This window comes from Poecilia reticulata, linkage group LG11, assembly GCF_000633615.1.
Source record: "Poecilia reticulata strain Guanapo linkage group LG11, Guppy_female_1.0+MT, whole genome shotgun sequence".
Lineage (NCBI taxonomy): Eukaryota > Metazoa > Chordata > Actinopteri > Cyprinodontiformes > Poeciliidae > Poecilia > Poecilia reticulata.
In genome coordinates, this window is record NC_024341.1 from 13771923 (window position 1) to 13781184 (window position 9262).

Genomic DNA, 9262 nt, shown 5'->3' on the forward strand with positions numbered 1-9262 from the left:
ACACACACACACACACACACACACACACACATTTATATGATTGAGTGAAACCCCAACTCTAAAAAGCTTATAAAACACAGCGGGCATTCAATATCTGTCATTAGAGTGATTGCAGACTCACGCTCCCCTTTTCATTTCCATCCTCGGTTTGGTTATTGGTTTGGGGGAGAAGACAAAATTCCTCCTCCTATTTAATATTCTTATCGTACTTTTTCTGCAGTGTCTGCAGTGTGCAGTGAATTCTCTCACCTCTCTATCTCCCAGCCGCAGAGTTTCTTCTCATTGACAGACAAACTGTATCAGCAGAGATACAGAGAGAAAATGAATTTTGGGTTTATTAAGCGCATGGATTCATATGAGGGAAGGAAAAAAAAAAAGAAGAAAAAAGTCCAGCAGACCTAGAGAGATAAGTTATCTCACAACTGATTCGCTCCACTCATTATCCCGTATCGGAGCCAAGTGACTCTGATGGCTGGGAGTTATCCTCTTGTGTGGGGAGGGTAGGGATGATATCACAGCAGACATCCCTTTGTTACGTGTAGCACTTGGCAGAGACTCCAGGAGAAAAGTCTGCAGTCAAGTTCTGTAGAGAAAAGGGAGCTTGCTATAATTTAATACATTACAGTTAGTTGTAGCAAGCAGTACTAGGGTGTGGTTTTTATCAGCACCAAAGCAAAGTTATAGTTACAAGCTGCATAAAGTCAGAAAAGCAAGAAAAGTTGCAAATTCTAAAAGTATTTCTTTCTTTTTTTTTTTACATTGTTTTCCTTCATTGTGCTCTTTTTACACACTGAGTACCTTGTTTGTTTTAACTACATCATTCTGTACTTTTATTAATATCAACACCATATAACCTTTTGCTGTACCCTGACAAATCTAACAGTTGGGTCACACACTGAACTAGTTATCTTCATAATCCTGAGTAACCAGTGGATATTCAATAATTTAAATGACCTATACACAAAAGAGTAATAGAATCTGCATATTCATTCACCAAAATGAACAAAAGATGCTTGAGAAAACCATGTGGTTATTACTACAATTCAGTCCTCCGATATCCCACAGCGTAAACATGTACAAATCTCCGTGCAGCTTCAAAATGGAACCAACAGCACAGAAAATGGCCAAGAGAAGAATCATTGATACTTTTGCACGTACCCAGTGTGATGTATGACAGAAACTAGAAGCCCAGAGAACTAATAGCAAGATGTCTGCTGGTACTATTCATATTTTATAATACTCTGATCATGTTGTCATAATTTTTATACACAGAGAAACAGACAATATAACTTAATTTACTCGTCCCACATTTTACTGAACAAGGCTGTAATAATGGTATTCTTATTAGTGTATGAAAATTAATGCTACCCTGGTGATTTGGCCTTATTTATATATGTGAATGAAATGTTTAATAGACGGAGGTAACTTGTCTCCAGTACTTGCAGTAAAAAAAATAAATAAACAGACACAAGTCAAACACAAGTAATCAGGAATTATTACAGCAAATGGAGTAACTTAATTTACAAGAGAAAAAATTATCCCGAATTCCTGCCTCTTCATCTTTAACATTCTGTTTTATTCTTTAATACTTATTCTGCTTTTTCTTAAAATCCATAAAGTGCTCCTCCGGGGTGCCACATGGGTTATGATGAATGCTTCTCCCACCAGGGATGTGACTCACTTGTTATTCACGTCTCTCTGCATCCACCTAGTTAAATGACAAAGGCTGCCCTTTCGATAATGCATCAGATTTTCTCACCACACTCCAATCTGAGAGCTGCGTCTGCTTCTCTTCTGCACAGCGATGGCCGATCTTTCCAGCTGTGTGTGGCAACTGCCCACACCGAGTTTCTGGCTGGACTGTTTGTACAGGTGCTCCGGCTGGATTTCTGAGTGGGTCCTCGACCGCCTGACTCGGTCAGAGTGTTTCTTTCACTGTTTGCGTTGGCAAATCGGGTTTGAGTCCCGCTGACAGCTGTTCTTGAGGTACTTTGTTTTTGTCACTTCGTATCGGCGCTGATCCGAACCAGCTCAGGCGTATAAACACTCTTTTCACCTCACCTATTTGTCCCATAAAACAAAGACGCACAGGCTCACTAAAACGCAATACGCGCTTCATTTTCTCGTAAAACTAACCATTACAATCCACGTCTCGGCCAGATAGACATTTCTTCGTAACCTGCTCCGCCAAAAAAAATTTGTTCCACCTCGACTTCACCCAGTTGTCACGAGACAGCTGCAGAGTTCTGACATGTTAATTTCAGCCCTGAACTGACCCCCAACTAATTATCCTTCAACCCTGTAAACACTAGTAGCACCAGTTAACACCAATTAATGGCCACTAATCATTGCCAGATGCTGCTTCTTGAGTCATTTTTCTCCACTTGTGCTGCTGATTTCACACGTAGATGTGGGTTTGAGGTAACACAAGCAATTGTCAACACAAATTTGTGTCTCGAACACAGTTTGTAGTAATTTTCTATTCTTGTGTATCAAGTCTATTAAGGATTAAAATTCAAGATGTTTTTTTTTTTTTTTATCATGTGAGCTAGCAAGATGATTTCTCCATTCAAATGGTTTTCAGCTTCAGACTTTGCAGAGTTACATGGTATTACTTTGACATGATATTACAGCAGAGTCAAAGGCGCATGCAAAAGACTGCTGGGGTGAATGCCGCAGCCCTAATGCTAGTTTGGACAGAAGCGTTGCAGTTTTCCGTGAACATTGTGTACAAAATTGTGATCCAGTTTGTTGAGTTACAGATGAAACTAAAAAAGGATCTTTATAATTCACCCAGACTTCCCTTTAAAACTGTACAGACGTCAGCGAGCTTGTTTCACGTTGCATTTCTTTGGTAACCTGATTTTGGGTGCAATCTCTAACCCCTGCCTTAGAGCAGAGTAAAAAACAATACTCTAAGAACCCTTTATTTATTCAGAGGAGAGCAGCAAAAAACATTGTATATTTTATATTTTAAGAATGAATTGTACAATCCAAATGAGCCGTTTCTCAATAAACATCTAAGTAAGGATTATGTCATTGCTGAAATTTTTTTGTTTTGTTTTGTAAATCTGTTTTTTTCTAACTAATCCTTGATTGTCTTAAGAGTTGCATCAACCCTGTAATGTACCAGGTTATGCTGAGTCATTTCAAGGTTTGGTCAATCCATATCAAAACCTAGGACAAGTGTTCTTTGAACAAGTGGTCAGTATTTAAACTGACCAAAAAATGCTGGACACTTTGGCAAAGGTGTCTTCCTATAAGAGGAATCTATTGCACGCATGTGCTTAAACGAAAGTGAGAAAAATTGACAAACATGTCCAGTCATGTTGACATCATATTCTACCAGACAGCAGCACAAAGTAAATTCCTTGCACCGAATAATCAAAACCCTTCCTCTCGTCATTCCTGCTTGTCCCGGCCTTATTGTTATTTGCCGCCGCATTGTTTGTATTGATTAGTCGAGTGTGCACTGTTTGTCATCGTCCCTGCCAACTGTACTGTTGCCAAGGGAAAGCGTGAACAAGCCTCTGCCAGCGTCAGCCTCCTCAAGCAACAGCTGTGCCACATATGCTGCTGATCAATATAAACAAACATGGCCTCCCCGCACCAGGGATAAGGATTGACAGGTATGATTCATCTTCCGTGCCGCTGGTGGGAGGTGCAAGTAATAATAAGCAGAGATAGATCTTTTCCTGTTGCGATACAACCACTGGGGTTGCTAGGGGTAGGTAGGAGAGATCATTCGCCCCCTGAGGTAGCTGGCAGGGTTTCCCCACATAAACCCCCCTCACAGTTTTGCAGAGGATTTAGAGCAGCAGGAATCCGCCAGGGCTGCAATTTGTGGCATCCTGAGTAACTACGACGAACGGGGAATGGGCACAGATCATTGGTGCCGTGCCAGTCGCGCTGCAACAGAGCATATTCAAGAGTGACAGTGGGGAACATATCCAAGTGAATTATTACACTGTTTTTAAATAGAGACTTTGTAAGCTACACCATCTCATCTCATCAAGAGAGCTGCGCTTGAAGCATCTCACTTGCAAAATAATGATGAAATTTCCATGCAAGCACCATTGAAGTATTTTGATCATTACAATGTGGTCCTTTGTGGCTGTGTGATAGGAATTCGGCGGCTTGTGCAACTCGTATACTATTGTCTCAGGGGCACAGCTGAAAACACGCGCTGCGGAGGACAATAGCTTGATAGAGTGGGTATGACATCCCCTTGATGAAGAGTAATGGCTTGAAACAATATTTCCCCATGGAGCAGAATTGAAATCTTATATGGTTTCATCGCCAAGCAATTTTAAGATGTCAGATCAGTTTTGTTCCACCAAGCATTGTACGAAGGAGCAAAGCCCGACCACAAGGGGAACGGGTAACATGCAGGCAGCAATGACACATTTATTGCCTATTTAGGATAGATAGATAGATAGATAGATAGATAGATAGATAGATAGATAGATAGATAGATAGATAGATAGATAGATAGATAGATAGATAGATAGATAGATNTAGATAGATAGATAGATAGATAGATAGATAGATAGATAGATAGATAGATAGATAGATAGATAGATAGATAGATAGATAGATAGATAGATAGATAGCACAGCACAGCACAGCTAGCTGCCACAGGAAGTCAGAATAGTTTCAAACAAAAGTTGTGTACTAAAGGTTTCCAAGTTTCGCTTCATGTTTGTTTGCCATGTCACAAGCATTTTGGAACATTGTGTCTAAAATGTGTTCTGTGTTTTTAAATGTTGACTTCTAGTTTTAGTTTTTTCTTTTTAAAAAAAAAAAAAAAAGCTGACAACATTGTCAGAATCTCAAGAATATATTTAGCCGCTATTTAATGTGTAGAATGCTAGCTCTGCAGCATAGTGTAAAAAGAAACCAAAACACTGAAATATTGTAGATTAAACAGAGATATGTGAAATGCTGTCAGTCAGCTGTGTTTAAATGCTGACCTACGTTACCTTCAAAGAAGCTCATATTTCTCTGACAGAAAACACAGCATCACTATCTAGTGCTGGTCATAGCACTCGTTTGCTGCATTAGCTCTTTAATATTTTCGTGTATAAAATTGATGCTGTGGGATATTCAGTACTGACCAATGCATCGGGACACGCCTGCACCAGGTACACATTTTGTACAATTGATTAATTAAAGTAACCTTCTTTATTCTCTTCAGAGTCCACTCTAAGTAAATGGGGTTTTATAATTCAGTTATAAGTATTATCCATCAACAGTAGGTTGCCTAAGGGTGTCCTGCTTTAACTATAGTCATATTATATTTAGACGTATTTTATAAGTGTTATGGCCCAAATGGGAAATAGAGCCAAGATTAATAAAATTGGGGTAAAAGCAAAAAAAAAACCCTATTAGTTTAAATTAGACAAGAAAATTGAACGTTTTAGGTCTATTTATCACATTTCATGAAAATACTTGCTTTCTCATGAAAAAAATTTATCCCTTGGCAGGGAATAATTGTAGATGGGCACAAAATGGTTTGTTCATGGGTATAAGATGAAGGTGAGAAATGGCAAAATCGCAGATTTGAAAATGGATTTATTAATCTGCAAAGGGATGAATTGATCAAGAGCTTTTAGGTGGCCTATCTGTTTATTTATTACCTCTATCTATGTAGTTTTAAATAAGGTTGTCATATATCAGAGTCGATAGTAACAACATCTTATGGTAGTTTTTAAAGTCCCATTGATTTTGAAATGAAAAAAATGGTTTAAGGTTTTGAAGTCTTTCAGCTAAAACTTGGATAATAAATAATGACAGACCGTCTTTATTCAGAGCTATTTAGTAATCTGATTAGATACTTTGATAAGGGTTGATTGGTTCATTTAAATCAGGCCCATTGTGTGGTGGAGTCATTAATAACACCAAGACTCGGCTGGAAACAGACACAGTGTAGGCTGTCAAAAAATCCCTACTGACAATTTACTGTGACAAAGTTTTGTATTTCACACACTGCGACGTCGCAGCAACTGCTGGGGATAAAGTGACAAGAAATCCATAAACATATTTTTATCAAGCAATTATATCAAGCACACACATTACTGCAAAATAAAAAATAATAAAAAAATAAGGAAAAACAGTCCCTGAGAAGAAATGTGCTTTACAGCTTCAGTGTTAGTTTCCAAAATCGGCATCAAAACTGAGAATTTTTGTGGTGGCAGCCAAGGCCATGGCAACAAGCTTTTATTTTTTGCTTACTCTTCCACAGCTGCAAAGATCAGTTTCTTTCACTATATTTACTTGTCAATTACATTTTAACGCAAGTTGCAAAATGTCCTCATTTCTGGTCTGATGTGGTCTTCGTAATGTGCGGGTCAGATAAAAAAGACAACTTAATTATACTGGACCAAAAGTGTTTGCATGTAAAGCTTCCATTACAGCAGCTTTGCATCTATACCATCTCTGAGTTAATGAATGTAATTTGAAGTCCGCTTGATTACAGATATTACGGGCTTCCTAAAACACAGAGGATTTGTCAGAGAAAAATCTCAAAGTACTAACCATGTCAAAGCTGAAAATTAAAAGAACAGGAACGCCTATTTCAGAACGTTCCTGAACATAAACAGAAATAAAGAAACATGGTCGGTATATGTATATTGTTTATTGAGAAAACTTCGGCTTCTCTCCTCTCCGTTTCCTACTGTGAGCAGCTGGCCACACACATTTCCTGTTCTATCCTGCAATTTTTCCAGTTAAAACTTCTTAAGAGGAAATAAATTATTCTGGTCACTCCTCACTGGTTTTCTGGTGTCTTTTCGTCCCAGTGTGTTGCCATTCATCACTGCCCTGTCAGAGCTCTCACAACTTGAGGTTCTGCAACTAATTTAGATGACCTTTTCAAATATACCCACTGCTACGTGCCACATACAAACATTCACAGAGGCTCGTACGCTCAAAGTTATCACATTAAACCTCCATTAGAAGCCAACAAAGCCCACTCTCTGTGCACCGTTTTCAAAATTAAAACTAGAAAAATAAAGAGGATATGCTTAGGAGCCTGAACATGAAGTAGTTTTGTCGTTATTGCATAGAACTCTCAAGTTGTACCTGCAAATAGTCAAACCACTTAGTAAGCCAATAGGAAGACATTGCTGTCTATATGTGATAAAATAAGGAGCTATTTGTCATTATTTAGTGTGGAGAAAGTCTGCAACTGTATGTTTGTAGACCCGTTATTGATTGATTCTTTGTATTTCTGACGTGCACTAATGTGCTTCTTCCGACTGAAATAATAATTCTGAAGTGGGTCAGTCAGAGTCTGGTCTTTAAACTAATGAAGAATCTGTAGCAGGAGCTGAAGGCTAGCATGTCCGACCTCCATGACTTGAAGCTCATCAGTAAAGAGAAGATTGTCTAAATTTCAGTAGAGATATGTCATAAACATTTTTCCATTATTGAGAAGGGTACACACCATTTTTGATGTGCAATTTTATTTCACGATGTAAATTAATACAGTTGTGTTTACTCATTGTTTTTGGACCTCATCTGTTCATCTAAGTGTATTTCAAATCAAACATATGAATCAACTGTTTTCAAAAATACTCATTTTTATATGGCTTATGGTTGAAATACAATGCTGATCAATGTGTGATTTTATATGTAGTAAGTTTGCTATAAGGAGTTTGACATAGATAATAGTCACAGAATTATGAATTTCCTTTTTTTAACTTATAAAGACTCAATTTCAGCTTTCATAATTTTTATTGTTCAATATGTAAAAAAAAATTATCCTCACTGTTCACTTATTTAATGTCCAAGAAACACATTCATAGCATATCTTTTACGTTCCAATGAGGCTCAATCTAATGTAATTTTGAAAATAATATAATAGTTTTTTCTCATTCAGTTGAAAATAATCATCTTCTTATATTATCCCAATTCATCCTGTCATGTCACATCAAATCAATGATTTGTGACATATTTAGCTGAATTAAAATCTAATGAATTGGACTGAATGGTGGTGAGTTGAATTATAACAGTGGCATTCATGGGATGTGGAATCAGAGGCAACATACTGAACTTATATTTACATATTGGGTGTAGGTGGTGGAAAGAATCAGTGCCATTAAATTACCTAAACAGAACATTTTAAATATTGTATTAAGGATATTAATTATATAATTAACATTTGTGATTTTGAGGTGAAAAATCCAGGCAGCATTTCTAACCAAAATCCAACAAACAACGTTTTCTTCTTCGAGCAACATCCTGGTTTCAGATCTGTTAGTTTGTTTAAATTTTTACTCAGCTACAAGCAGTTGGAAAACATTTTTATTGACTGAGGGTGCTAAATAGTTATTTGATTAAAACACAGACATGCAGGCACACACTCATGTGCTCTCCAAATGCACACACATGTACAGGCACACACACACACACACCGTCCTCAAAACCTGGGAGACATCACACATGAAAGGTGCTCGACATCAGAGGGAGTCAAATTGGCCTTGGCTGCGAGGATTGGTCCAATCAACCTCCAACCGTATAATTAGTAATTAGATTGGGATTAGAGTCAACTCTGAGTGGTGGAGCATGGCCAATTCAAATCAGCATATGAAATGTGATTAAATTAATAAGAGAAAAATTGAAATATTAATGTCCTTTTTTTCCTCTGGGTTTCTGTTTGATTGGTTTGAACTTTGGTTAATTACGGGCTCACATGGAGTGAAAGAGTGTTGACTATTTTTTACAAAGTTTGCTTGGCTGTCTCTTCTGCAGCGGGCTAAGTGTAAAACGATTTAAACAGATGGTAAAACATTGATGGCGCTTAAATAAATCATCAAACAAACTATTACGGTGTATTATCATCTCCAAATTATTGCGCTTATTTTGTCAAATTGTCATAACTATTTTCAAATGGGTGTAAGAACTGTCGTTTGAAAATAACGATTTAGCAGGACCTCACATCTCTGCATCTATATCATGCGTTTATTATTAGCATTATATCCAGTGACATAATCAGACTCTGTAGATTCATTACACAGAGTGATGTATTTCTAGCGTTAATTTTACTTTTTTGACTATGAATATATAGCTATACTTAACTTATTTTAATATTCTGAAAGTCAGAGTATTAAATCTAAACACAGGTATGTATACAAACCAAGCTCCTGAACTACTGCGTCACTGAAGCATGGCATGAAGGCAATCAACCTGCAATATTGTTTGGGTCTTCAGGAAAGCCACAATGATTTAATAGCTACCTGCTTGGAACATAATTGGAGTT